The 18,266-nt window shown below is 33.2% G+C and overlaps 1 long non-coding RNA gene across 1 annotated transcript; it reads right to left on the bottom strand.

Annotated features, from left to right (window-relative positions):
• Nucleotides 1-2,148: 2,148 nt before the first annotated feature.
• On the bottom strand, nucleotides 2,149-17,655 carry LOC129059268 (uncharacterized). Its single transcript, XR_008525058.1, has 3 exons — nucleotides 17,555-17,655; nucleotides 17,271-17,441; nucleotides 2,149-2,334 (listed from the first exon to the last, which is right to left on the bottom strand). It is a non-coding gene; the product is annotated as an uncharacterized LOC129059268 (long non-coding RNA).
• Between the last annotated feature and the right edge of the window lie 611 nt (nucleotides 17,656-18,266).

Genomic DNA, 18,266 nt, shown 5'->3' with positions numbered 1-18,266 from the left:
GACTATTAATAAATATCAAAACTGCTTATATTCCATAAATATTTGCAATTCATGTAGTGTATATATAGGTAGTTAATTTCATTCAAAATTTCAATATTTTCCCTCAGAAATGCATAACCCCATCTAACTGCAACGAAACATCAAAAAATCCCAAATGAGGAAGATTCTACAAAATGTGAATCTGCTGCTGTCAAGGTCATCAAGAAAAGGAAAAAAAGAAACTGTCACAATCCAGAGGAGCCCAAGAAGTTATGACAACTAAATATTAGGTAGCCGCCTGGATGGGATCCTGGAATAGAAAAATGGCAGTAGGGAAAAACTAATGAAGTACAAATAAACTCTGGAGTTTAGTTAACAGTGATGTACTTAAATTGGTTCTTTCACAGTGACAAGTATACTATAGAGGTTCTTAAAATTGACATTTTATTGAAGAGAGTACAATAAAATTATAATCACCAAACCAATTCTTCATATGTCCTTGGTATCTTTGCAATATTTAAGGTACAATAAGTTCTTACTAAACATTGTCTATAGGTTTTTGGAAACTTCTACTTTAAGCAAACAACACATAACAAACCTGGGCTGGGCCAGTGGCTCACACCTGGAATACCAGTATTTTGGGGAGCCAAGGTGGGCAGATGGCTTGAGCTCAGGGGTTCAAGACCAGACTGGACAACATGGCAAAACACTGCCTCTACAAATAAACAAAAAAAAAGTTAGCCAGCTCGGTGGTGGATGCCTGTAGTCACAGCTACTTGGGAGGCTGAGATGGGAAGATCACTTGAACACAGAAGGTGGAAGCTCGAGTAAGCCATATTCATGCCTTCGTGACAAAGTGAGACCCTGTCTCCAAAATACATATATACATACACACATACATACATATAACAGACCTGATTTATTTTTCTCATCAACATCATATTATCAAACTACATTAAAGGAAATTATGTTATTCAGGATCTGCTATATGTCTTTTTACTTAAAGCTGCAATTGCCAAAAAACCCACTGACAATGTTAAATGAGGATACTGTACTTCATTTGTGGGGAATACTTTTCTCTATCATTTTATGGCAAGTTAAACCCATTAACAAATTAGTTAAACTAGTTGTTAAATTAGTTGTTAAATTAATTGACAATTTTTAAGTCAAAGTAATACAGAATAATCTAGTTATCTCAAGTTTTAAACAATGAACATTTGTAATGTTGCTTCAGAACATGGATGTCTCAATATTTTCTACAGAAATATTAGCACTTGTATCTTAATATTTTCTACAGTAATTATAGCACTTAACAGGATAGTCAGAAATAAGACTATGCTAAAAGCTGGAAACTAATGTGAGTAAGTCAAAAGCAAGACAAGAAATATAGAATATTTATTTTCTTTTCTCCATATTAATATGTGCATTTTCCCCAAGTCCACATTCAATACTAATAACACAAGTAGATACGCATTGCTTCCACATAATTTAAAAACTTGTGAGATGAATGAGTGAGTAAATAATTTTAACTCAAACTAATACTAAAAGCTATCAGACTAGTACTACTAAAGGGGGTAATAGGAATAATCTAATACTCATGTAGCCTGTACACTAAAACTTCAATATCTTCATAAGTAACCATGAAACAAATGAAGAAAGAAGGAGCACAAATATTTTAGCAATAGCAGATGTTTCATTTTCAGAGCCTATGGTGTCCATAAACATTGTTGGTTAGAAAGGCTCAAGGAGAGGGAGAGAGATGGGGGAATGACTTGTTTGTGGAGCAGTCAGAATACACAAAACATCTGGATTAAATTTGACATCTTATATGGGAGTGGTTTGTGGTACCCCAAAACAATTATAATAGTAATCTCTAAGATCACTGATCACAGATCACCGATCACAGATCACCATAACGTATATTATAATAATAAAAAGAGTTTTAAATTGTACAAGAATTAACAAAATGTGACAAAGATACAAAGTGATCACATCCTGTTGGAAACATGGTGTCAACAGAATTTCTCATGTAGGGTTGTCAGAAACCTCCAATTTCTAATAAACGTAGTATCTGCAAAGAACAATAGAATGAAGCACAATAAAGCAAGACATGCCTGTATTTAAGATCCCAGACATTCTCCGAGGGGCAGGAATTTGAGAGTAGATTACCTGGTGTGGTTTGGTTCAGGGTCTGTCCCAAGGTTGCAGTCACATCCATTGCCTGAGACTGCACTCATCTCAATGTTCAACTGCGGTGGCATAATCAACTTCCAAGTTCACTTGTATGATTGTTGGCAGGAGGCTTTTCTTCTTTGCCATGTTGGTCTCTCCTTAGGATTGTTCATGATAGGGTTTCTCCCAAAGCGAGTGATAAGAAAGAAAGAGCAGGTGAGCAAGAGGGCCCAAGATGGAATTCACTCTTTTATAATGTAATCTCAAAAGTGGCATACCATCACTTTTACCATATTCTATGTGAAACACGTATCAACCTTGGTAACATATAGAAGAAAAGTACACAGTTATAAATATGTGGAAATGGGTATCATTGGAGGCCATCTTGAAGGCTGGATACTGCAACAACTCCTGCTCTTCTAAGAGTTTACAGTTCTTTGGGAAAGGGTATTATAACCACCCCACATTGAGGAGGGCTATTCTATCCTCAATGCATACAAAGTAATAGACAACAGCAACAGGAACCATTCTATTATTCCAAAGCTTGATGTTATGAAAACATCAAGAGAAAAAATTATTTATCCAACCCCAATTCTAAAGTCTTTAACAGTTTACTTTATCTATTCTAATGAAAATTTGTGTAAAATAGTCTCTATTGAAAAATAGTCTAATATTACATTGAGAGGTAAACAGAGATATAAGACAAGCATTTTTAGATTAACTATTTAAACTTTATTTTTGTTTCATTGCATTAGACAAGCTGAAAAGTTATGAATTACAAGCTTAAAAGTTATGAATTATGCATTAGGGAAGCATAAAAATTTATGTAATTGAATGGATCTAATTTCTGAATATAGTCAACCATATAATTATCTTACTATTGAAATGCATATCATGTAATTTTTTTCCAACCTAGTAGTAATTCATCAGAAAAAATCACATTACTTTGGGTAGAAAAAGATATGTTTGTTTTAAATATCAACTTCTATAAGCACTGTTCAATGTGGTGTTTGAAAGCGGTAAATTCTGAACTGGAATTTTTCTTAACCAATTTTCGAAGCATTTGCCTTTCAAAGCATTGTTTAAAAGTACGCTCTATGGTGTAACCTTTATGGACCGATAAGGTCAATTCTAAAACAAACCAAAGTAAATACATCTCCAAAATTTGTACCGTTACAATAGCAATTTTTAAAGAAAGAAAGACAATAACGTTTTTTCATTCTAATGTTTCCAAAATATATGCTTTCTTATATTGCTAAGTTGCACTGCTACACTGACTGCCACCAGGGGAATTAAAAAAAAAACAGTTATGAGTTGTTTCAAGAATTCAATATCCTGGCAACCTGCAGTTCATGACAGTTAGAGTCATGCTAATCATTTTGGAAATCATTCAGATGTCGTTTTATAATACCAGTGAGAGTGGAAGTGGCAAATTATTTAGCTTTATATTGGGTTAATTCCATAATTAAGTAATTGGACTTGGAACAAACAGTTTACTACTTCCGTTTTAATTAACATTTCACTATATAACTACAGTACTCACTAAAAATACCTTCTTCTGCATACAGAGCCAATTATGATATGCATTATTGTAAGTAATAAAACATTTTACTAATCAAACATTTATGTTGATCAGACATTTTTATGCAATGGCAATTATAAGAAAAGGAATCAGGTTACCAGTGATAAATGTTCTTAATTAGTGTTGAGTATCTCCAGATTAGTCATATTTTGTGTTCCACTTAAAATATCCTCTCCTCAGAGAAATCTAGATTACTTTAAAAAGTCATTTAAATATTTCAAGATTCTAGCTGGGAAATGTTATTCTTATTTGATACTCAATAATTATGACATGGTTTTATTACTAATACAGCTTTAGCTGGTGGGCAGATTTATCCACCTAGCAACAAAGTTTTTACCAGCATAAAGAATTATAAACATTATGACTTCTGATTTGCACTTTTAATTTGGAACATCCCTCAGCTTAGAGTACTTAACCGGCAAATATATCACTAAATGTCTCATAAAAAAAGAACATTAAAATGAATCTTTTTCTTATTGAATTAATATTTGGCTCAATCTACACGTGAAAATTCTATGTTAATAGAATAATATCTCAGTTTTATAAGTCAATATATTGAAATCAAATATTTGGACTATTGAAATATTTTACTATGAAACTAGTTATTCCAATATTTAGTAGAATTTTTGCCATTTGATAAATAATCTGTTACAGCTGCAAAAGTATTGTATGCTAGATTTAAAAATTTAAAAGAAGGAGATAAAAATTATTTCACAGCTGACAATGACAAATGAACTCTTACTTGACTTTGTCATCCTCCAATAGGCACTAAAATATTGGACAAATTAGAAGAAATTAGAAAAGAAGAAAGATTTAAAAATCAGTGTCCTAAGTCTTCACTTCAAAAATTAGGAAAGACCTAAAAATTTAACCCAAGTAAGTAGAAGTAAGCAAGGAATATATATGAGTGGATATAAATAAAATATAATTAAAAATAAAGAAAATTAACCAAGACAGAAATTTATTCTTTGAAAAGTTTAATAAAACTGATAATCCTAAGGCTCAGTAAATGGAGTCAGTTGGAAATTTCCAATATTAAGAACTTAAAGGGAGATATAGATGCTAGAGTCACTGCAAAGTAAAAAAGGAATATAATAATAAAATATGTGACAAATTTGACAAATTTAATAAAGATAATTTTTTGAAAGATTGAATCTAATAAAATTGATACAAGAGGAATGCAGAAACCAATGATTCCTCTGTTTAATAATAACTTCAATCTGTAATGACAAAATAACCCACAACTTCAGCCCAAATGGCTTCATTCGTGGATTTTGTCATACATTTAGGAAAAAATTAGGAGTAATCTCATTCAAACTGTTTAGAAAATAGCAAAGATAGAATATCCTTTGATTTTTTTGTGAGGTTAATACAGCCCTAGTACTAATTCTGAGAGTTATATTAGAAAGAAAGAAAGAAAGAAAGAAAGAAAGAAAGAAAGAAAGAAAGAAAGAAAGAAAGAAAAAAGAAAGAAAGAAAGAAAGAAAGAAAGAAAGAAAGAAAGAAAATTTGGTATCTCATAAAAATAGAAAAAACCTTAAATATTAGCAAATCATATATAGTAAAATAACAAGTTGATAAAATATCATGACCACCTATATTCCAACCAATTAATGCAAAGTCAGTTTACTGTAAAAATAATCAAGTATATGTCCACATTAACACATTTTATATTACCACAGTAGGTACAGAAAAGTTATTTAACAAAATTCGACAATATTATTGACAAAACTGAGCAAACTAAAAACAAATTTCTTAATCTGAATAAAGTTATCTATATGACACCTACAATTATCATCATACTTACTGTGCAAATATTGAGCTTTTTAGTACTAAAGTAAGAAATGAGGCAAGGATGTCCACTATCACTGGTTCCATAGATTATTACACTAGAGGTCTTAGCTATTTCCATCAGGAAAGAACAAATCAGTTGAAACCATCAGAAAGAAATATGCATAACTGACCCTCTGGCAGATCAAGTGATTATTTACACAGGAATCCCTATGGAATCTGCAAAAACTACCAGTACCCATAAGTGACATTAGCAAATTTGTAGGATACAAGGTCAATATTTTTTAAATTACATTTCAGACACTAGAAGCAAAACTTAAAAATTAATTTCAGACAACCATTACTTTTAAAATCATCGAAAAGTATAAAATGCTTAAGAATATATTAAGCAAAACACATGCAAAACATTACCAAGACACTTTAAGTTACTGAAAGGAGATACTTAAGAAGCCATAAATAAATGTAGAGACAGAGCGAGCTAATAAATTAGAATATTTTATATTTATAGATTCAATTGTCAACACATTGATCTATACATTTAATGCATTCACAGTAAGAATGTAACATTCTTTTTGGAAAAAATGAACAACTTTATTAAATTATTTTCATGTAAACTTAAAGGCTCTAGAATAGCTAAATAATCTTAAAAATGATGAACAAACTTTATTCCAATAATTACTACAATGTTACAATAACCACAAGAGTGTGGTATTTGTGTAAGAAAATCGAACAGATCAATGAAACAGAAGAGAGAAACCAGAGGTACTCTACGTTTATTTTCTACAAAGGTTCCAAGGAAGTTCGGTTTTGGTTAGATGGTAGAGAAAATAAATAAAACTTGAATTCTATCAAATTCTGGACTATAACACACTTAAAAATGAATCACGTACCTCACCCTAAATGCTGAAATATGAAAATTCATAAACTCATCAAAGAATATCTTCATGGTAAAGAAACATTTTTAATGAGATTACTTAAATCGTTAACTATCAAGAAAATTTGCTAAATTGACTTAATTAATATTAAAATTCCCGACATTCAAAGACACCATTAGCAAAATAAAGTACCAGCCATGAAGTCAGAGCAAATACTTACAATATATGCATCCAAGCAAGGACTATGATATAAAATTTACAATCAACTCTAAGAAATCAATAATTAAAAATACGACCAAAATGTGGTCATGGACACTTGAAAAAGGAAGATTAAAAAATAGTCAATAGGCAAATTAAATGCACACAGCATAATTAGTCATGAAGGAAATGCACTCACAATGAGATCTAACCAGAAACTTACCTACTAAGTTGCTAAAATAAAAAATACCGACACAATAAGTTGGAAATGCTGAAGAACAACTAAAACTTTTTATTATTTTGTTAGGAATATAAAATAGTAGAAACACTTTAGAAAATAGTTTGGCAGGTCTTAAAAAATATATAATATTATAGATAAATCTATTCTGTATTCCAGTAATTCCATTTCAAGGTACTTAGCCCAGAATTAAAAACGAGTCAACAAAACAACTTATACAGGAATGGTTCTTGTAGTTATTCCTGTAATCAAAAATGGGAAACAAATTACATGCCCAGGAAAAGAAAAATGGAAATTCAAATTATACTGAGTGAAAACACCAGAAACACAATTATTTATATTAGTTTTACTCATAATAGACAAAACTCTAAAATACGTCAAATATTTATTAAAATCAAGTTGGTAAAATAAATTATGATTTAAGTGTACAACAGAATCTATACAGCAATAAAATAAAGTGCATTATGGTGCATGTAATTACATTAGGTGAAAAAAGTAAGAAACAAAATAATGTACACTCTATGATTGCAGTTTTTTGAAGATGAAGAAGGTAAAAAATTATATCATGGTGTAAAATCAGACCAAAGATTGCTTATGGTGGTGAGAATCTAGTGGAAAGTCACATAAGGGAAACACCTGAGTTGAAGAAAATTTTGTATATTTTAATTAGGTCTTATTGTACTTACCTAAACTCATTGAATTTTACATTTAACATATGTGCATTTCAATGTATAGAAATTTTAACTAAAATAAAAGATTTACAAAGTTATCTGACTCTGTTTAGAAAAATATTGGAAAAGAAAATTAGTAACTCAATTTTTGTCCGAAATATATTATTTTCATCAAGAAAAAAAGTCAATTGAAATTTAATACTATTTACTGCATCCAGCGGCATATTCAAAATTTTATAATTCAAAGACCTCTACTAAAGTTCATAATTCAAATGAGTCAAAACTTTAAAAGCTGCACTTAATGCTTTAATTTTAAAGGATGTTTTAAGAGATAATGTCAGAGGATTTTATATACATGTAGAATTAGATTTATGATTTGACTACCATTTCAGGAAGTTGAGCATCTTTTTTATTTCAATATTGCTTTTTAAAAATAATTTCAGTTATTTTCATAACTTTGATAGCACATTTTTTAACAAGGAAAAACAAGTGATTAATTTAAATGGAGCAAAACTGGCAATGTTCAACTCTTTTTAGAGATGATTTTATGACTTCGTTTATGCTACAAATCTGATATCCTTGGACCTATTAAATTTATCATTTTGTATTAGAAACCAAAGTTGTTCAGTGGTCTCTGCAAGCTTGAAAGTTAATTGGGGCATTAAATATACATTACAGTAAAAATTTAAGTAAAGAAAACTTTATTTTGCTTTGAAATACTGCTATCGCTTGTCTCAGAAATTTTGAAATACTGTGTTTTTAATGAATACAGCATTGTTTTATGCTTTCGTTAATAAGTTTTAACTCAATTCTTATTTAATAACATGGCTTATTTTACAGTCACATTCATTTTCAGATCTTCTCTTGTTGATTTTTAATGTTTCATTATGTTGTCAGAAAATAATAAAAATGGCACTATAATATTGAAATTTACTGAGGCCTGATCTGTGGTCTTTTTCACATATCACTTTTCAGAAAATTACATTAGGACTCAGGAAATTATTTTTCTTCTGTGTAAAATTTTTCCTTGTAAAATTCAAATTCAATCACTCATGCATTAAAAAGCTTATTTTATTGGATTTTGAAATAGGTGTGGTAAATCTCCAACTATATTTATCCTTTTACTTATATCCCCTTGTTTTATAAGTTACATGTTCTGTCAGTTGTTATAAATATTTAAGTTTCTATTGTTTAGTTTTGTATGTACTATTATACTATTACCACAGTTTTAAGTTTCATCTGAGCATTTATATTAGCTCGCTGTGGCTTATCCTGTTTTTCACCTTACATTTGAGTTTGACTAACAGAAAATGCTACCATTGGGATACTTTTGTCTTATAGTTGTCCTTTGCAGGTTTTCTTTCTTTCATTTCCGCATTTCTTTATCTTAGTTTTTAGTTATGTCTCTTACACAGAATATATTAATATTAAAATTCTATCTTAGGAGCTGACCTTTATTAATAAACTTGATTAATTTTCTAATTACATTTGCTGTTATATTGAGACATGTTTCTTCTAAATCAGTTATTCTCTTTTATGTAAACTTTTTTCTCCTTTCTTTTCTTCAATTGTTAAAAAACATCAGTCTTTTTCTGCTTGAAAAGTAGATATTTGAAGTAGATATAAATGGCTATATACGTTCGTTTTTCTCCTGATTAATTCTCTGCAGTACCTGTTTATATTGTAAAATTTCTGCAAACTATCTTGCAAATCAATTAGATGTATCAGTGGTTTTAACATTTTTATTGTAAAATTATTTGTCATTGAATATTTCCTTATTAATATTCTGTTATTCCATAATCTTAGCCTAATATTCTAGCATGTAATTCACACAAAATTGTTTTTAACTAAAATTTTATTAAACATAAATGTACTTAGATTTATTCACTAGAACAATGAATACATAATTTTAAAATGAACCTTTTTAAAATCAAATAATAGGAAAAAAATCACATTAAGTATTACCAGAGAGTGTTATCATATATATTATTCAGGATTCTCCAGAGAGACAGAACACATAAGAGATAAATGGATGAATGGATAGATGGATGGATGGTTAGATAGACAGATAGATAGATAGATAGCAAAAGTTAGATGAAAGGGAATTTATTAGGGTATGTGGCTCATGCAATAGTGGAGGCTGAGAAGTAGCGTGATGGACCATTTGCAAGCTAGAGAACTAAGGAAGCATTTTGCATGTCTCAGTCCAATTTTAAAGGCCTCAGAACCAGCAAAACTGATTGTGTAGCACTCAGTCTGAGGCCAAAGGCCCAAAAACCTACTGGGGTGTGTGTGTGTTGTGGGTGCAGGATGGTAGGGGGCAGAAGGTGTTGAGAGGGAAGGTAGCTGGTGCAGGTTCCAGAGTCCTAAGTCAAAAATCTTGAGTTCTGGTGTCCAAGGCCAGAAAAAAAGGGTCCCCAGCTCCAGGAGAGAGAGAACAAATTCCACTTTTCTCTCCCTTTTTTATTTCTATCAGGCCCCCAGCAAATTGAATGGTGCCTGCCCACATTGAAGGGAGCTCTTTCTCACTCGGTCTACCAACTCGCACCAATTGCCTTAAAAAAAACACCCCCACAGACACACTCAGATTTAATGCTTAGCCAGCTCCCTAAGTATCCCGTAATCCAGTCAAACTGATACCTAAAATTAACTCTCAGATTATTCTATGTTCATGAAATAAATGACTAATTCTGCACTGGATAGTACCAGTTTTAAGTGCAATATTTTCACAATTTTTTTTTCTTGAAATGGTTACCCAAAATTTTGAAAAACAGAATGGTACATAATACTTTGAGAAGTTGTTGAATCCTATAGGTCTCCTTGCATAATTGATATTGGAAGGCTTTTCCACATTATACTAGAAGAGGGTAAGATTTAGCAAATGATCTGTTAATATCATGCTTAACCCTGAGACTTTGTGACTATGCCTAGTGCTATGCCTAGGCCTCTCATTAAAAATGAAAGCAGCCATCTATGTTATCTCATAAGACTAAAAGTGCCCGTGAATACCTAATGAAAACTGAAGTAGAAAAAAATAGTACTTAACTATGAATTACTCTAAAAATTGACTGTGATTAATTTGGGACAGCAAATTAAGTTTTTTCCTATATATCAAATTTTCACATCATATAATGTATAGCCTAAGAAGTCCTCAAATTTTTGTTGGTACATCATAAACATGCTCTTTCCATGGTGGTGTTATATTAATAGGTGTGGATAGATTCCTTAAATACTAAATTGGATAAGGTAAAATTTTATTTTTCTTTTTAAAGCATAAAAACAGAAATCTTCAAACTGGGTCAGGGAGAAGTAAGGTATCTACCCAACATTCATGTGTTGTTATCTTATTTTCTCAGAAATTTGATACCATATTACTAACCATGAATGCATATAATCATATTTCAATCTAAAAACTTTTTTTTCCTAGATTTGGTTTGTAAAGATGGGCAAAATATTAACAAAACTATTTACTATTTCACTAATTCATATCTGAGTTTAAAATTTGTAACTTTTTTTCTCAATTGTACATTCATGTTGATTTCTAAAGTTTCATTTTTGTTTTTCAGTAGTGTGGTGGAAGTATTGCTTACAAATTTTTGTTATGTTCAAATTAAATTCCTACACACAATTTCTAGGAGTGAATTAATTTTGGCATTAAGAACAAATACGAACCTTATGAATTTGAATCGTGTTCTAAAATGATTGGTCATTACTTAAATTCAAATTTTATTTTGTATATTCTTGTTCTTTTTTGCATGTAAGGGATATAAAACCCAAAATTAATTATTGAATTAATTTACTTCTCATTTTTTTCTAATCTTAATCTTATTGAATCCATACACTTTTTCTTTGCATCCTTAAATGCTCTGAAAATTTTTTGCTTATATACATTTTTTAAACTTTGAGTCAGACATATGCAGACTAAATGTTTGAATCTCATAGAAATGGTTTTATGCTCTTCCTAAAGAGCTCATTAACATTGACGAGTTTACAAGTTATTCCATAGTTTTCATTTGTTTATTCATTTGACTCTAAAGCTGTTTGGTTTCTTACTCATTTGTTTAATTCTCTAGGCCCTTGTTTCTTCATTTCGCCTTTTCATTTGTTCAGCGTTGGCCTTTTTTTCATTTAGCAACCCACAACATGCATAAAAAAGTATAGTTGTTCACAGAACATCTAATGTCAGAGCGATTCATTATGTTGACGTTTTATAGTCTTTCCAATTATACTTTATTCGCTGGTTGTCCTCAAGTATCCTATTTATCTTTGTAAGTACTTTCCTTAACTTTATAGAAGCTTTTCCTTGGGAATCCATTTTTAGGCTTTATTAAAATCAGACACATATAATACTTCCCATTTTCAAAGTGTTTAGTATTTTTTTCTTGCTTATTGCTCGTAGCATTTCGCAAAACTGAGAAATGGAAAATGGCTTTGTTGAATATCTCATTGCAAATAAGTTTCAGTATTCCAGTTTAAAAATACCTATTTTAGGCAAAGATATTTCTTTCTTGAGGTAAAGTTTTAAAATGTCATACATTTATTCTCTCACTGTCATGGTTTTCTTCCTCCCCCATGTAATTTTTTTTCCATAAAGATGGGAGAAATATTTACTTTACAAGTTAGAGCAGACTGATTCTTGTTCAGCTCCACAAAAGGGCTCAATAAATAGTGCTGTCTTCCTTGTTGTGAAAATAGAACAAAGGAGTAAGAAATAAAGTATATTTCACATGAATCACCAATTATCTCTAAGATGGTGTTTATGACTTTTATATTTGGGCAAGTTCATTTTATAATATTCACCTCCAGAATGGGGCACTCTACACAGCAAAGAATGTGCTTAGTGAATGAGTAATGGGAAAATGCTTTCTCTCAAGTCAGAATTATTCCAACTTCTTTCTCCCTATATCAAAAGGAGTGGGAAAAGGAGCTGAGTGTGGTATTCTCAAAGATGTCAATCACTATCACTCCTACTCCCTCTATTTGGAGTGAATACATTGTCTGAGAGAGGAGAGTTGTGTATTTAGAAAACAGCACTCCTCCTTATGAAATGGGGAGTAGAGAAAAGATGTTCATCAATTAGCATTCCCCGACTCCTAATTCACTTAGACCACTGAGCTTCTGAATTAACCTTATCGTTGAATAGGCCTGTGGTTAACCGGCTTAGGAATGGAGTTTACCAGTAGCAGGGTAGATCTGGATCGATATTTGTGAGAACCTTTCTCCTATACTCAGCCACTGTACTTCTGTACACCTTCGTGGGACAATGTGGAAAAGCATAGGTATCTGTACCTAAAAGTCTGTGAAATCTGCAAGAACAGTACAGTGATCAAAGGAATTCCAAACCACTGTCTTTCCAAAGCCGAAAATTCACTTGCTATTCACTTTTCTTTCCAGACTACCTCCAGCCGTATTTTCCAAGAAGGCACAGCAGAGGTTCTATGCTAACAAAAATAGCAATGATACACTAAAAACCATATGATCCAATGAGTAAGAAACAGCTAATCTGAATGATAAAAAATGCCTGTAAGTCAACATGCTTTATTTGAGTATATATCCTTCCCTAATATCACATGCCACGAAGAAATTAAATTCTAAATGTTAAATCCTTTTTAAAGTTAAATCCCAAAACAGATAAAAGTCCAAAATTAATTTCTTTTGCACATGTGAGTCACCATTCCAAAGAAGCAAAAATCCACAATCCATCGAAGGAAATGTGAAGGATCCTTCACATTTTGCTGGATTTCAGGTCTAGGAGTTCTCCAATACATGGACAGAATTTGGCTTCTTCAACATCAGTGCATGGGGCTTCCACAGAATTATGAATATTTCCTTCAGGGACTCAGAAAGTATTTTCTTTCTATGTCAGTCTCTGATGTACCTCACTTTTGATGCACCAAAAAAATCAGTCAGTCACAAAACGAGCATTACTACGCTTCGCATCTAGCAAGCCACTGAATGTGCAGTACCTAATCCAATGATCATAGTCATAATTATGTTGCCAGAAGGTAGCACTTTATATTGCCTTAGGCTTCAGAATAAAATAACCTGAATCTCAGGGGATAAGGGAAAAACAAGAAAATCTTGGTTTTGGTTTATGAAGTTAGCAGTCTATGGAAACACATTGTCCTATATTCACGTTCTGTGGATTTTAAATTCAGTTAGGATAAATTCCTAGGAAAAAATTAACATTTGTATGATACGTACATACACACTACCTCTGGAAATCATTTCACCTATCCTTAATAATTGCCATTCCTCTTTCAGCCCTATTTTTAACATGTCAGTGCTGAACTGATTGTGAATTCTATAAAGTGACATATCATCCCTTCTATTTTTGAGTAGGATTTAGTCCTGTGCAGCAACCGAATTCTTCAAGACTAAGAAACCCGTCTCCTAGGAAAATCCCCTCTGCCGTTTACAGCTAACCATTCAAGAGTTACCTTCAGACCATGAGAGATGACATTTCAGCACACGTCAAAACCACCAGAGGATTCAAGGTCAGTCAGTGCCTTTATTTTCCTGCATGGAGAGTCCCTGAATGGGGAACACAGCTCATGACTAGATCTTCTTAGCTAGCTTAACACTAAGATTAACAGCTGGAACTTCAGCAGCATACATGATTACATGCAGAACTCTGCTGACTTGCGCTTGAAAAGCAGTTAATATTTTTCAGCCTCCTAACCCCGCTTCTAATGCACATAAGGCTCTCTTTCCTTTAGAATTACAAGCCTGTCTATGACATGCATGCTTCAGAAAAGTTATGCTTTCTTCCTGAGCTGCAGCAACCTACATTTTGAAGCTGGTCACACCTATAAAAAACCAAACCAAACCAAACAAAACAAAACAAAAATACCCAGCAACTTCTCCAGATCCATGACTTTGCTTGACCATATCTATTATGAACCAGGAATGGGTGAGGCCACCAATATGGACCCTGAGATCTAATTCCTTCCATAAATTAGCCTGACAATTATAATCTCAATGGCTTGCTACTGTCAGTTGAGGTTGCTTATGTTCTTGTGTTGCTGCTTATGTGCTCTCTTGTGGCCTTTGCAGAGGTCCAGGCTGCCTATGTCTTGCCTTAGATCCTTACCCTCTTGCTATATACTTTGAATGTATTTTTCTAAAATTCATGTTGAAGCCCAATTCCCATTGTGGTTTTATTAAGAGTTGAGGCTTTTGGGAGGTGATTAAGTCATGAGGGCAGAGCCCTCATGAGTGGGATTAGTGCCTTTATAAAAGAACTTGAAAGAACCTATCCTGTTTTTTCTACCACGTGAGAAGACAATATGAAAAGGCAGGCCATCTCTGAAGCAGAGAGCAGCCCATAGTAGACACCAAATCCACTGGCACCTTGATCTTGGACTTCTCAGCCTCCAGAACTGTGAACAATAAATTTCTGTTGTTTATAAGTTGGCAGTTTAAGGTATTGTGTTATGGCAGTCCAAATGGACTAAGATATTTCTGAAGAAAAAGTCATTATTTTATGGACAGAGCCACCATTAGCTGCAGCCCTTCGAAGTCAAAATAGCCTATGCATAGCTTAAAACCTCATTCACAGTCCACAGACATAAAAAAACTAAACCCAGATTCATCAAATTGTACACTTAAAAAAGTAAGTTTTATGTAAATAACATCTTAATTATTTTAAATGATGTAGCAAAGCAAACAAGGAGAAATGTATAGGAACAGAAGGCAGATCAATGGTTTCTAGAGACTGAGAGCTGGAGAAAAGAATTAACTATAAAGGGACATGAGAGGACTATTTAGGGTGATGGAAATACTCTACATCTTGATTAAATTTGCACCTAGGAAATTGCAGATTTTAAAGGGTTCAAGAAACTCTCTATTTAAAAATGAATTTTACAGTATATAAGTTATACATCAATAAACCTGATTTTAAAATAATTTCTTAAAAGCTGAACCACCACAAGTGTTTGCTAACTCCAAGATCAAAAGAATTTCTGGATACACTAAATTCTAGGCCCCCACAATACACAACTTGGAGCAACGAGAACCCCTCCATGGCAATTTTTGTTTCCCCAGTATTTGTACAAAATACAGTTTCCCCAGTATTTGTACAAAAGGTTAGCATAAAAGGATCTAAATAAATAGAACCTTCATTTTCTATACTATTTTTAAATAATTTAACAAATAGTGCAAAGCAGTGGCTGCTGAACACTTTTGTTAGTATGAATTAATAAGAAGATTTAATTTCATTACGTTAACACTAAAACCCAGAATAAGACAGATTTTTTTAAATAATATGTGCGGTTTGAAATTTTTGTGAAAAACTGTTTTACACTTCTGTTCACTTTCTTTAGCCATCAGTACAGTTATCTTTAAAGGCGAGCCTTTTTCTTTTTTTTTTCTTTTTTTGCTAGACTCCTTACCTTCCTTGAGCTTCTTTCAAATTCTCTGCAACTTTTTCTACTATGTTAGGCTCAATAATGTGTTTTTATTCCCGCTCACTTCAAGAATCCCTGTCCATTGATTGTGCCTTTTCGTACCCTAGTGCTTTATCTTATGACCTGATTTACTGGACATATGCCTGGAAGTTAGACCCTGCTTGGAGAAGTGTGATACGCTATTTAAATCAGCTGTCTCAAACACAAACTCAAGCATTCAGTATCACTCTACCTTTCACAACAACACTTCCTTTCTGTTTTAGAGGTAACAAGCAGGTAGAAGTTCCAACTGAAATGCTTCTTAACATATTCATACAACTTTTCGTATGCTTATCTACTTATCTCATTTCATGTAATTTACACTTACACTGATACCTTTTTCCCAGTTAGAATCCCATTAGATAAACACAATCACTGGGAAATAGATACATGCATATCTGGATTTTCTACAGGGATTTGAGGTTCACAGTTGTGGGGATTGTTTAGGCTTGATAAGTAGTCACTCTATGACTGGTGTCTTTGCCTCTGATTCTGCCCCATGAAGTTGACCAAGAGGATTTTAACGTCTTCCTCAGTTTGACTAATCTTTAGACAGGCTTCTTACTGACTCTAGGCCCCAAACTTTCTTTTTCCCCCTTTATTGAGGTATAATTGACCAATACAAATTAAGTATATTTAAGAAGTACTAAATGTTTGGATATAGGAAACATTGTGAGATAATTATCATAATCAATTAACACATCCATCACCTCAGTTACCATTTCCTTTTTAGTTATTCGTAGTAAGAATACCCCATCTCCCCTTATTTGAACATTTACTTTAGCAAAATTGTAGTCCTGAATGCTTTCTCTGCCTCTTAGAGTGTTATTTTTATTTTTATTTTTATTTTTTTGAGACAGAGTCTCCCTCTGTCACCCAGGCTGGGGTGCAGTGGTGCGATCTCAGGTCACTGCAACCTCCGCCTCCCGGGTTCAAGCAATTGCTTGCCTCGGCCTCCCGAATAGCTGGGATTGCAGGTGCCTGCCACCACGCCAGGCTAATTTTTGTATTTTTAGTAGAGACACGGTTTCACCGTGTTGGCCAGGCTGATCTTAAACTCCTGACCTCAGGTGATCTGCCTACCTGGGCCTCCCAAAGTGCTAGGATTACAGGCGTGAGCCACCATGCCTAGCCAAAGTGTAAATTGTTAAAGAGCCTCTTTCTAGACTTACAAACGAGTGAGGTCTTTCACAGGAATCTGTGAACCATCTCTTTGAAAGTTAATTATCAAGGAAAATAGTGCCCCTGTCACCCAGGTTCTGTGGGTGGGTGGAAACCTACCTTTGCTTGGTGCCTTGTCCTACATTGTAATATTACCTCCTGTACTGAAAAGAGAAGAAAGTCTACTTTTCCATTGGTGAAGGCCTGTTAACAAGCACAGATGGCATGCAATCTCTTCTTTCCTCCAGCTGTTGCCTTGAATGAAGTCTTCCTTTCCTGTTTATCTGTCCAGTGTAATTTTTGCTTTGACAGACTCCACAGGAGAGGCTGTTAGTAAGCAGAGATAAGATGTAAAGTGGGAGATAACAAAGTGAAGCTGGGACCCATCAGCATGAGCCAGAACCCACAAGGATGGACTCTTGCCTACACACGGGCTATACCTGGGTGGTGTGGATGTCCTGGAGAAATCAGTTCCTTCACAGCAGAGAAAAATACATACCCTACCAAGAGATTACAGAAATTGTTTTATATTGTTGGCTAGCCTGAAAGAAGCAAAGAAAGGAGTTCTATTAAATATAGTGTAAACCAAAAATAAAATTCTAACACCCCAAATGATTGATTGGACCCCCCGCCCCCCAGGCCAAGGGCATTCCAAACTAAAGCTGAAACACTAGTTCAGGCCATAATGGGAAGTGGGGGTTGAACATGTCTCATTATACTGTCCTTCCTTTGGAATTCAGGCAAATATGACAGTCATCAACATTAAAACAGAGATCCTAAGACTGACCAAACTGACTCTTGGGGCAATAGATTGGTGCAAAAGTAACTTCGGTTTTTGCCATGGAAAGTGATTGCAAAAACCTCAATTACTTTTGCACCAACCCAGTAGCAATAAAATATGTCACAAAATGACAGATAGCAGGCTCTGAAAGAAATTGAACTATTTTATCCTGAAACTAACTTCTTTGATGTATTTTTAAATGCCCCTGCAACGCTGTCTCTTGTGGTGGAAATCTATATTCTGTAGAGAATCCCCTTCCTATTTCCAGGTCTTTTTCTGATTCAAGAGAGGCTAACCAAGAGTGCTGCACCTTTTTAAGTCGGATAAGAAATATTTACCATCTACTCTCTGAAGCTTGCTACCCGGAAGCT

This window comes from Pongo abelii, chromosome 4 (assembly GCF_028885655.2).
Source record: "Pongo abelii isolate AG06213 chromosome 4, NHGRI_mPonAbe1-v2.0_pri, whole genome shotgun sequence".
In the NCBI taxonomy this organism is placed as follows: Eukaryota; Metazoa; Chordata; class Mammalia; order Primates; family Hominidae; genus Pongo; species Pongo abelii.
Note: the sequence above shows the minus strand (reverse complement) of the source record. Positions and strands in the feature narration are given on the sequence as shown.